At 50.0% G+C, this 6,715-nt stretch overlaps 11 non-coding genes across 11 annotated transcripts; 9 read left to right on the plus strand and 2 right to left on the minus strand.

The window, feature by feature from the left end:
- The first annotated feature begins 21 nt into the window (after nt 1-21).
- Nucleotides 22-184, plus strand: LOC135044180 (U1 spliceosomal RNA). Its single transcript, XR_010236899.1, has one exon. It is a non-coding gene; the product is annotated as a U1 spliceosomal RNA (small nuclear RNA).
- A 674-nt stretch (nt 185-858) lies between these two features.
- Nucleotides 859-1,022, plus strand: LOC135044169 (U1 spliceosomal RNA). The gene has a single exon (XR_010236889.1). It is a non-coding gene; the product is annotated as a U1 spliceosomal RNA (small nuclear RNA).
- A 152-nt stretch (nt 1,023-1,174) lies between these two features.
- Nucleotides 1,175-1,337, plus strand: LOC135044188 (U1 spliceosomal RNA). The gene has a single exon (XR_010236907.1). It is a non-coding gene; the product is annotated as a U1 spliceosomal RNA (small nuclear RNA).
- Nucleotides 1,338-2,011: 674 nt separating this feature from the next.
- Nucleotides 2,012-2,175, plus strand: LOC135044170 (U1 spliceosomal RNA). Its single transcript, XR_010236890.1, has one exon. It is a non-coding gene; the product is annotated as a U1 spliceosomal RNA (small nuclear RNA).
- Nucleotides 2,176-2,327: 152 nt separating this feature from the next.
- Nucleotides 2,328-2,490, plus strand: LOC135044187 (U1 spliceosomal RNA). Its single transcript, XR_010236906.1, has one exon. It is a non-coding gene; the product is annotated as a U1 spliceosomal RNA (small nuclear RNA).
- A 674-nt stretch (nt 2,491-3,164) lies between these two features.
- On the plus strand, nt 3,165-3,328 carry LOC135044166 (U1 spliceosomal RNA). Its single transcript, XR_010236886.1, has one exon. It is a non-coding gene; the product is annotated as a U1 spliceosomal RNA (small nuclear RNA).
- A 152-nt stretch (nt 3,329-3,480) lies between these two features.
- On the plus strand, nt 3,481-3,641 carry LOC135044199 (U1 spliceosomal RNA). The gene has a single exon (XR_010236916.1). It is a non-coding gene; the product is annotated as a U1 spliceosomal RNA (small nuclear RNA).
- Nucleotides 3,642-4,315: 674 nt separating this feature from the next.
- Nucleotides 4,316-4,479, plus strand: LOC135044172 (U1 spliceosomal RNA). Its single transcript, XR_010236892.1, has one exon. It is a non-coding gene; the product is annotated as a U1 spliceosomal RNA (small nuclear RNA).
- Nucleotides 4,480-4,631: 152 nt separating this feature from the next.
- Nucleotides 4,632-4,794, plus strand: LOC135044189 (U1 spliceosomal RNA). Its single transcript, XR_010236908.1, has one exon. It is a non-coding gene; the product is annotated as a U1 spliceosomal RNA (small nuclear RNA).
- An 824-nt stretch (nt 4,795-5,618) lies between these two features.
- Nucleotides 5,619-5,781, minus strand: LOC135044181 (U1 spliceosomal RNA). Its single transcript, XR_010236900.1, has one exon. It is a non-coding gene; the product is annotated as a U1 spliceosomal RNA (small nuclear RNA).
- Nucleotides 5,782-5,933: 152 nt separating this feature from the next.
- On the minus strand, nt 5,934-6,097 carry LOC135044173 (U1 spliceosomal RNA). The gene has a single exon (XR_010236893.1). It is a non-coding gene; the product is annotated as a U1 spliceosomal RNA (small nuclear RNA).
- Between the last annotated feature and the right edge of the window lie 618 nt (nt 6,098-6,715).

The raw sequence follows: 6,715 nt of genomic DNA on the forward strand, positions 1-6,715 counted from the left end.
TCCCCAGCTCTAGCCCAACTCCTACTTACCTGCCAGGTGAGATACTATGATCATGAAGGTGCTTCTCCCAGGGCAAGGCTCACCCATTGCACTCTGGGTGTGCTGCCCCTGCGATTTCCCCAAATGTGGGAAACTTGACTGCATAATTTGTGTTTCCCCTGGTCGGCTCTCGTATAATTCAGATCTCTTTGTCTCAGGTCTCTCTCCAGCCTAGTTTGCTGTCTGTTTCCACTTCTCTTTTCTTCAGCCGCTCCCTTCTATACCCTTGTGCACTATCCTGACTTCTCCTCCCATCTGCTTACTTTGTGCCTTCCAATGCACAATGCAAACTACAGGTAGTGCTGCAGGGCCCACACCCTTTTACTTGCCTTACAGAGCAGCTCTGGAGCTGTTACAGTGCCCAGCTGCTGCAAGAAATCAGCTTGAATGCTTCAGGGGATGGGGCATGGCCAACATGAGCCCCACACCAAAGGAGGGTGGAGGTGTTTAATGTGAACTAGGGGTCATCCAAGCACCGCAAAAGGCCACCATGCCCTGCACGCCCCTTTTCTCTTTTCATATGCAGATGAGGGTTGAAGCCAACTTTGACCCACTGCTTGGATGACATCACCGTATGCAAATCCGTCTTCTGCAGAACTTCCCCCAGGAATGCTTGGACTAGTTGTTGCATTTGGTTTGTTGTTTGGGGGTGCTTCAGTATTAGGCAGCCTTCTGCCCTCCCATGTTCATCTGAAAATATGTGTTCTCCCTGCAGTTGTTGTCCCCAGATGAAAGTTCCCTTGTGCTGCCTCAGTTGAATCTCCTTTACTTGACAGAGATGTGCATGAGCAGCGGCCCTCCCCAGCCCTATTCCAAATCATACTTATTTTGCATAGGAGATACCATGGTCATGAAGATTTTTCTCCCAGGGTGAGGTTCATTCATTGCATTTTGGGTATGCTGACCCCTGTGATTTCCCCAAATGTGGGAAACTTGACTGCATTATTTGTGGTAGTGGGAGACTGTGTTTGTGCTTTCCTCTGGTCAGCTCTGGTAAAAGTCAGATTTCTTTGTCTCAGATTTTCCTTTAGCCTTGTTCTTCTTTCGAGAGTTCCCTTGTGCTGCCTCAGTTGGATCTCCTTCACTTTACAGGGGGGTACCCGAGCAGCGACCCTCCCCAGCTCTAGCCCAACTCCTACTTACCTGCCAGGTGAGATACTATGATCATGAAGGTGCTTCTCCCAGGGCAAGGCTCACCCATTGTACTCTGGGTGTGCTGCTCCTGCGATTTCCCCAAATGTGGGAAACTTGACTGCATAATTTGTGTTTCCCCTGGTCGGCTCTCGTATAATTCAGATCTCTTTGTCACAGGTCTCTCTCCAGCCTAGTTTGCTGTCTGTTTCCACTTCTCTTTTCTTCAGCCGCTCCCTTCTATACCCTTGTGCACTATCCTGACTTCTCCTCCCGTCTGCTTACTTTGTGCCTTCCAATGCACAATGCAAACTACAGGTAGTGCTGCAGGGCCCACACCCTTTTACTTGCCTTACAGAGCAGCTCTGGAGCTGTTACAGTGCCCAGCTGCTGCAAGAAATCAGCTTGAATGCTTCAGGGGATGGGGCATGGCCAACATGAGCCCCACACCAAAGGAGGGTGGAGGTGTTTAATGCGAACTAGGGGTCATCCAAGCACCGCAAAAGGCCGCCATGCCCTGCACGCCCCTTTTCTCTTTTCATATGCAGATGAGGGTTGAAGCCAACTTTGACCCACTGCTTGGATGACATCACCGTATGCAAATCCGTCTTCTGCAGAACTTCCCCCAGGAATGCTTGCACTAGTTGTTGCATTTGGTTTGTTGTTTGGGGGTGCTTCAGTATTAGGCAGCCTTCTGCCCTCCCATGTTCATCTGAAAATATGTGTTCTCCCTGCAGTTGTTGTCCCAAGATGAGAGTTCCCTTGTGCTGCCTCAGTTGAATCTCCTTTACTTGACAGAGATGTGCATGAGCAGCGGCCCTCCCCAGCCCTATTCCAAATCATACTTATTTTGCATAGGAGATACCATGGTCATGAAGATTTTTCTCCCAGGGTGAGGTTCATTCATTGCATTTTGGGTATGCTGACCCCTGTGATTTCCCCAAATGTGGGAAACTTGACTGCATTATTTGTGGTAGTGGGAGACTGTGTTTGTGCTTTCCTCTGGTCAGCTCTGGTAAAAGTCAGATTTCTTTGTCTCAGATTTTCCTTTAGCCTTGTTCTTCTTTCGAGAGTTCCCTTGTGCTGCCTCAGTTGGATCTCCTTCACTTTACAGGGGGGTACCCGAGCAGCGACCCTCCCCAGCTCTAGCCCAACTCCTACTTACCTGCCAGGTGAGATACTATGATCATGAAGGTGCTTCTCCCAGGGCAAGGCTCACCCATTGTACTCTGGGTGTGCTGCTCCTGCAATTTCCCCAAATGTGGGAAACTTGACTGCATAATTTGTGTTTCCCCTGGTCGGCTCTCGTATAATTCAGATCTCTTTGTCTCAGGTCTCTCTCCAGCCTAGTTTGCTGTCTGTTTCCACTTCTCTTTTCTTCAGCCGCTCCCTTCTATACCCTTGTGCACTATCCTGACTTCTCCTCCCGTCTGCTTACTTTGTGCCTTCCAATGCACAATGCAAACTACAGGTAGTGCTGCAGGGCCCACACCCTTTTACTTGCCTTACAGAGCAGCTCTGGAGCTGTTACAGTGCCCAGCTGCTGCAAGAAATCAGCTTGAATGCTTCAGGGGATGGGGCATGGCCAACATGAGCCCCACACCAAAGGAGGGTGGAGGTGTTTAATGCGAACTACGGGTCATCCAAGCACCGCAAAAGGCCGCCATGCCCTGCACGCCCCTTTTCTCTTTTCATATGCAGATGAGGGTTGAAGCCAACTTTGACCCACTGCTTGGATGACATCACCGTATGCAAATCCGTCTTCTGCAGAACTTCCCCCAGGAATGCTTGCACTAGTTGTTGCATTTGGTTTGTTGTTTGGGGGTGCTTCAGTATTAGGCAGCCTTCTGCCCTCCCATGTTCATCTGAAAATATGTGTTCTCCCTGCAGTTGTTGACCCAAGATGAGAGTTCCCTTGTGCTGCCTCAGTTGAATCTCCTTTACTTGACAGAGATGTGCATGAGCAGCGGCCCTCCCCAGCCCTATTCCAAATCATGCTTATTTTGCATAGGAGATACCATGGTCATGAAGATTTTTCTCCCAGGGTGAGGTTCATTCATTGCATTTTGGGTATGCTGACCCCTGTGATTTCCCCAAATGTGGGAAACTTGACTGCATTATTTGTGGTAGTGGGGGACTGTGTTTGTGCTTTCCTCTGGTCAGCTCTGGTAAAAGTCAGATTTCTTTGTCTCAGATTTTCCTCTAGCCTTGTTCTTCTTTCGAGAGTTCCCTTGTGCTGCCTCAGTTGGATCTCCTTCACTTTACAGGGGGGTACCCGAGCAGCGACCCTCCCCAGCTCTAGCCCAACTCCTACTTACCTGCCAGGTGAGATACTATGATCATGAAGGTGCTTCTCCCAGGGCAAGGCTCACCCATTGCTCTGGGTGTGCTGCTCCTGCGATTTCCCCAAATGTGGGAAACTTGACTGCATAATTTGTGTTTCCCCTGGTCGGCTCTCGTATAATTCAGATCTCTTTGTCTCAGGTCTCTCTCCAGCCTAGTTTGCTGTCTGTTTCCACTTCTCTTTTCTTGAGCCGCTCCCTTCTATGCCCTTGCGCACTATCCTGACTTCTCCTCCTGTCTGCTTACTTTGTGCCTTCCAACGCACAATGCGAACTACAGGTAGTGCTGCAGGGCCCACACCCTTTTACTTGCCTTACAGAGCAGCTCTGGAGCTGTTACAGTGCCCAGCTGCTGCAAGAAATCAGCTTGAATGCTTCAGGGGCTGGGGCATAGCCAACATGAGCCCCACACCAAAGGAGGGTGGAGGTGTTTAATGCAAACTAGGGGTCAGCCAAGCGCTGCAAAAGGCCACCATGCCCTGCACGCCCCTTTTCTCTTTTCATATGCAGACGAGGGTTGAAGCCAACTTTGACCCACTGCTTGGATGACATCACCATATGCAAATCCATCTGCGGCAGGCCTTCCCCCAGGAATGCTTGCACTAGTTGTTGCATTTGGTTTGTTGTTTGGGGGTGCTTCAGTATTAGGCAGCCTTCTGCCCTCCCATGTTCATCTGAAAATATATGTTCTCCCTGCAGTTGTTGTCCCCAGATGAGAGTTCCCTTGTGTTGCCTCAGTTAAATCTCCTTTACTTGACAGAGATGTGCATGAGCAGCGGCCCTCCCCAGCCCTATTCCAAATCATACTTATTTTGCATAGGAGATACCATGGTCATGAAGATTTTTCTCCCAGGGTGAGGTTTATTCATTGCATTTTGGGTATGCTGACCCCTGTGATTTCCCCAAATGTGGGAAACTTGACTGCATTATTTGTGGTAGTGGGAGGCTGTGTTTGTGATTTCTTCTGGTCAGCTCTGGTAAAAGTCAGATTTCTTTGTCTCAGATTTTCCTTTAGCCTTGTTCTTCTTTCGAGAGTTCCCTTGTGCTGCCTCAGTTGGATCTCCTTCACTTTACAGGGGGGTACCCGAGCAGCGACCCTCCCCAGCTCTAGCCCAACTCCTACTTACCTGCCAGGTGAGATACTATGATCATGAAGGTGCTTCTCCCAGGGCAAGGCTCACCCATTGTACTCTGGGTGTGCTGCTCCTGCGATTTCCCCAAATGTGGGAAACTTGACTGCATAATTTGTGTTTCCCCTGGTCGGCTCTCGTATAATTCAGATCTCTTTGTCTCAGGTCTCTCTCCAGCCTAGTTTGCTGTCTGTTTCCACTTCTCTTTTCTTCAGCCGCTCCCTTCTATACCCTTGTGCACTATCCTGACTTCTCCTCCCGTCTGCTTACTTTGTGCCTTCCAATGCACAATGCAAACTACAGGTAGTGCTGCAGGGCCCACACCCTTTTACTTGCCTTACAGAGCAGCTCTGGAGCTGTTACAGTGGCCAGCTGCTGCAAGAAATCAGCTTGAATGCTTCAGGGGCTGGGGCATAGCCAACATGAGCCCCACACCGAAGGAGGGTGGAGGTGTTTAATGCAAACTAGGGGTCAGTCAAGCGCCGCAAAAGGCCACCATGCCCTGCACGCCCCTTTTCTGTTTTCATATGCAGACGAGGGTTGAAGCCACCTTTGACCAACTGCTTGGATGACATCACCACAAATCCATCTGCGGCAGGCCTTCCCCCAGGAATGCTTGCACTAGTTGTTGCATTTGGTTTGTTGTTTGGGGGTGCTTCAGTATTAGGCAGCCTTCTGCTCCACCCTCCTTTGGTGTGGGGCTCATGTTGGCCATGTCCCATCCCCTGAAGCATTCAAGCAGATTTCTTGCAGCAGCTGGGCACTGTAACAGCTCCAGAGACGCTCTGTAAGGCAAGTAAAAGGGTGTGGGCCCTGCAGCACTACCTGTAGTTTGCATTGTGCATTGGAAGGCACAAAGTAAGCAGACGGGAGGAGAAGTCAGGATAGTGCACAAGGGTATAGAAGGGAGCGGCTGAAGAAAAGAGAAGTGGAAACAGACAGCAAACTAGGCTGGAGAGAGATCTGAGACAAAGAGATCTGAATTATACGAGAGCCGACCAGGGGAAACACAAATTATGCAGTCAAGTTTCCCACATTTGGGGAAATCGCAGGGGCAGCACACCCAGAGTGCAATGGGTGAGCCTTGCCCTGGGAGAAGCACCTTCATGATCATAGTATCTCACCTGGCAGGTAAGTAGGAGTTGGGCTAGAGCTGGGGAGGGTCGCTGCTCGGGCACCCCCCTGTTAAGTGAAGGAGATCCAACTGAGGCAGCACAAGGGAACTCTCGAAAGAAGAACAAGGCTAAAGGAAAATCTGAAACAAAGAAATCTGACTTTTACCAGAGCTGACCAGAAGAAATCACAAACACAGCCTCCCACTACCACAAATAATGCAGTCGAGTTTCCCACATTTGGGGAAATCACAGGGGTCAGCATACCCAAAATGCAATGAATGAACCTCACCCTGGGAGAAAAATCTTCATGACCATGGTATCTCCTATGCAAAATAAGTATGATTTGGAATAGGGCTGGGGAGGGCCGCTGCTCATGCACATCTCTGTCAAGTAAAGGAGATTCAACTGAGGCAGCACAAGGGAACTCTCATCTTGGGACAACAACTGCAGGGAGAACATATATTTTCAGATGAACATGGGAGGGCAGAAGGCTGCCTAATACTGAAGCACCCCCAAACAACAAACCAAATGCAACAACTAGTGCAAGCATTCCTGGGGGAAGGCCTGCCGCAGATGGATTTGCATATGGTGATGTCATCCAAGCAGTTGGTCAAAGTTGGCTTCAACCCTCGTCTGCATATGAAAAGAGAAAAGGGGCGTGCAGGGCATGGTGGCCTTTTGCGGCGCTTGGCTGACCCCTAGTTTGCATTAAACACCTCCACCCTCCTTTGGTGTGGGGCTCATGTTGGCTATGCCCCAGCCCCTGAAGCATTCAAGCTGAATTCTTGCAGCAGCTGGGCACTGTAACAGCTCCAGAGCTGCTCTGTAAGGCAAGTAAAAGGGTGTGGGCCCTGCAGCACTACCTGTAGTTCGCAGATGGATTTGCCGCCATAGAATGCGCCTGCTGAATCGTGTTACAGATCCAGAGAGCAATAGTCTGCTTTGAAGCAGGGGTGCC

This window comes from Pseudophryne corroboree, unplaced genomic scaffold (assembly GCF_028390025.1).
Source record: "Pseudophryne corroboree isolate aPseCor3 unplaced genomic scaffold, aPseCor3.hap2 scaffold_893, whole genome shotgun sequence".
Lineage (NCBI taxonomy): Eukaryota > Metazoa > Chordata > Amphibia > Anura > Myobatrachidae > Pseudophryne > Pseudophryne corroboree.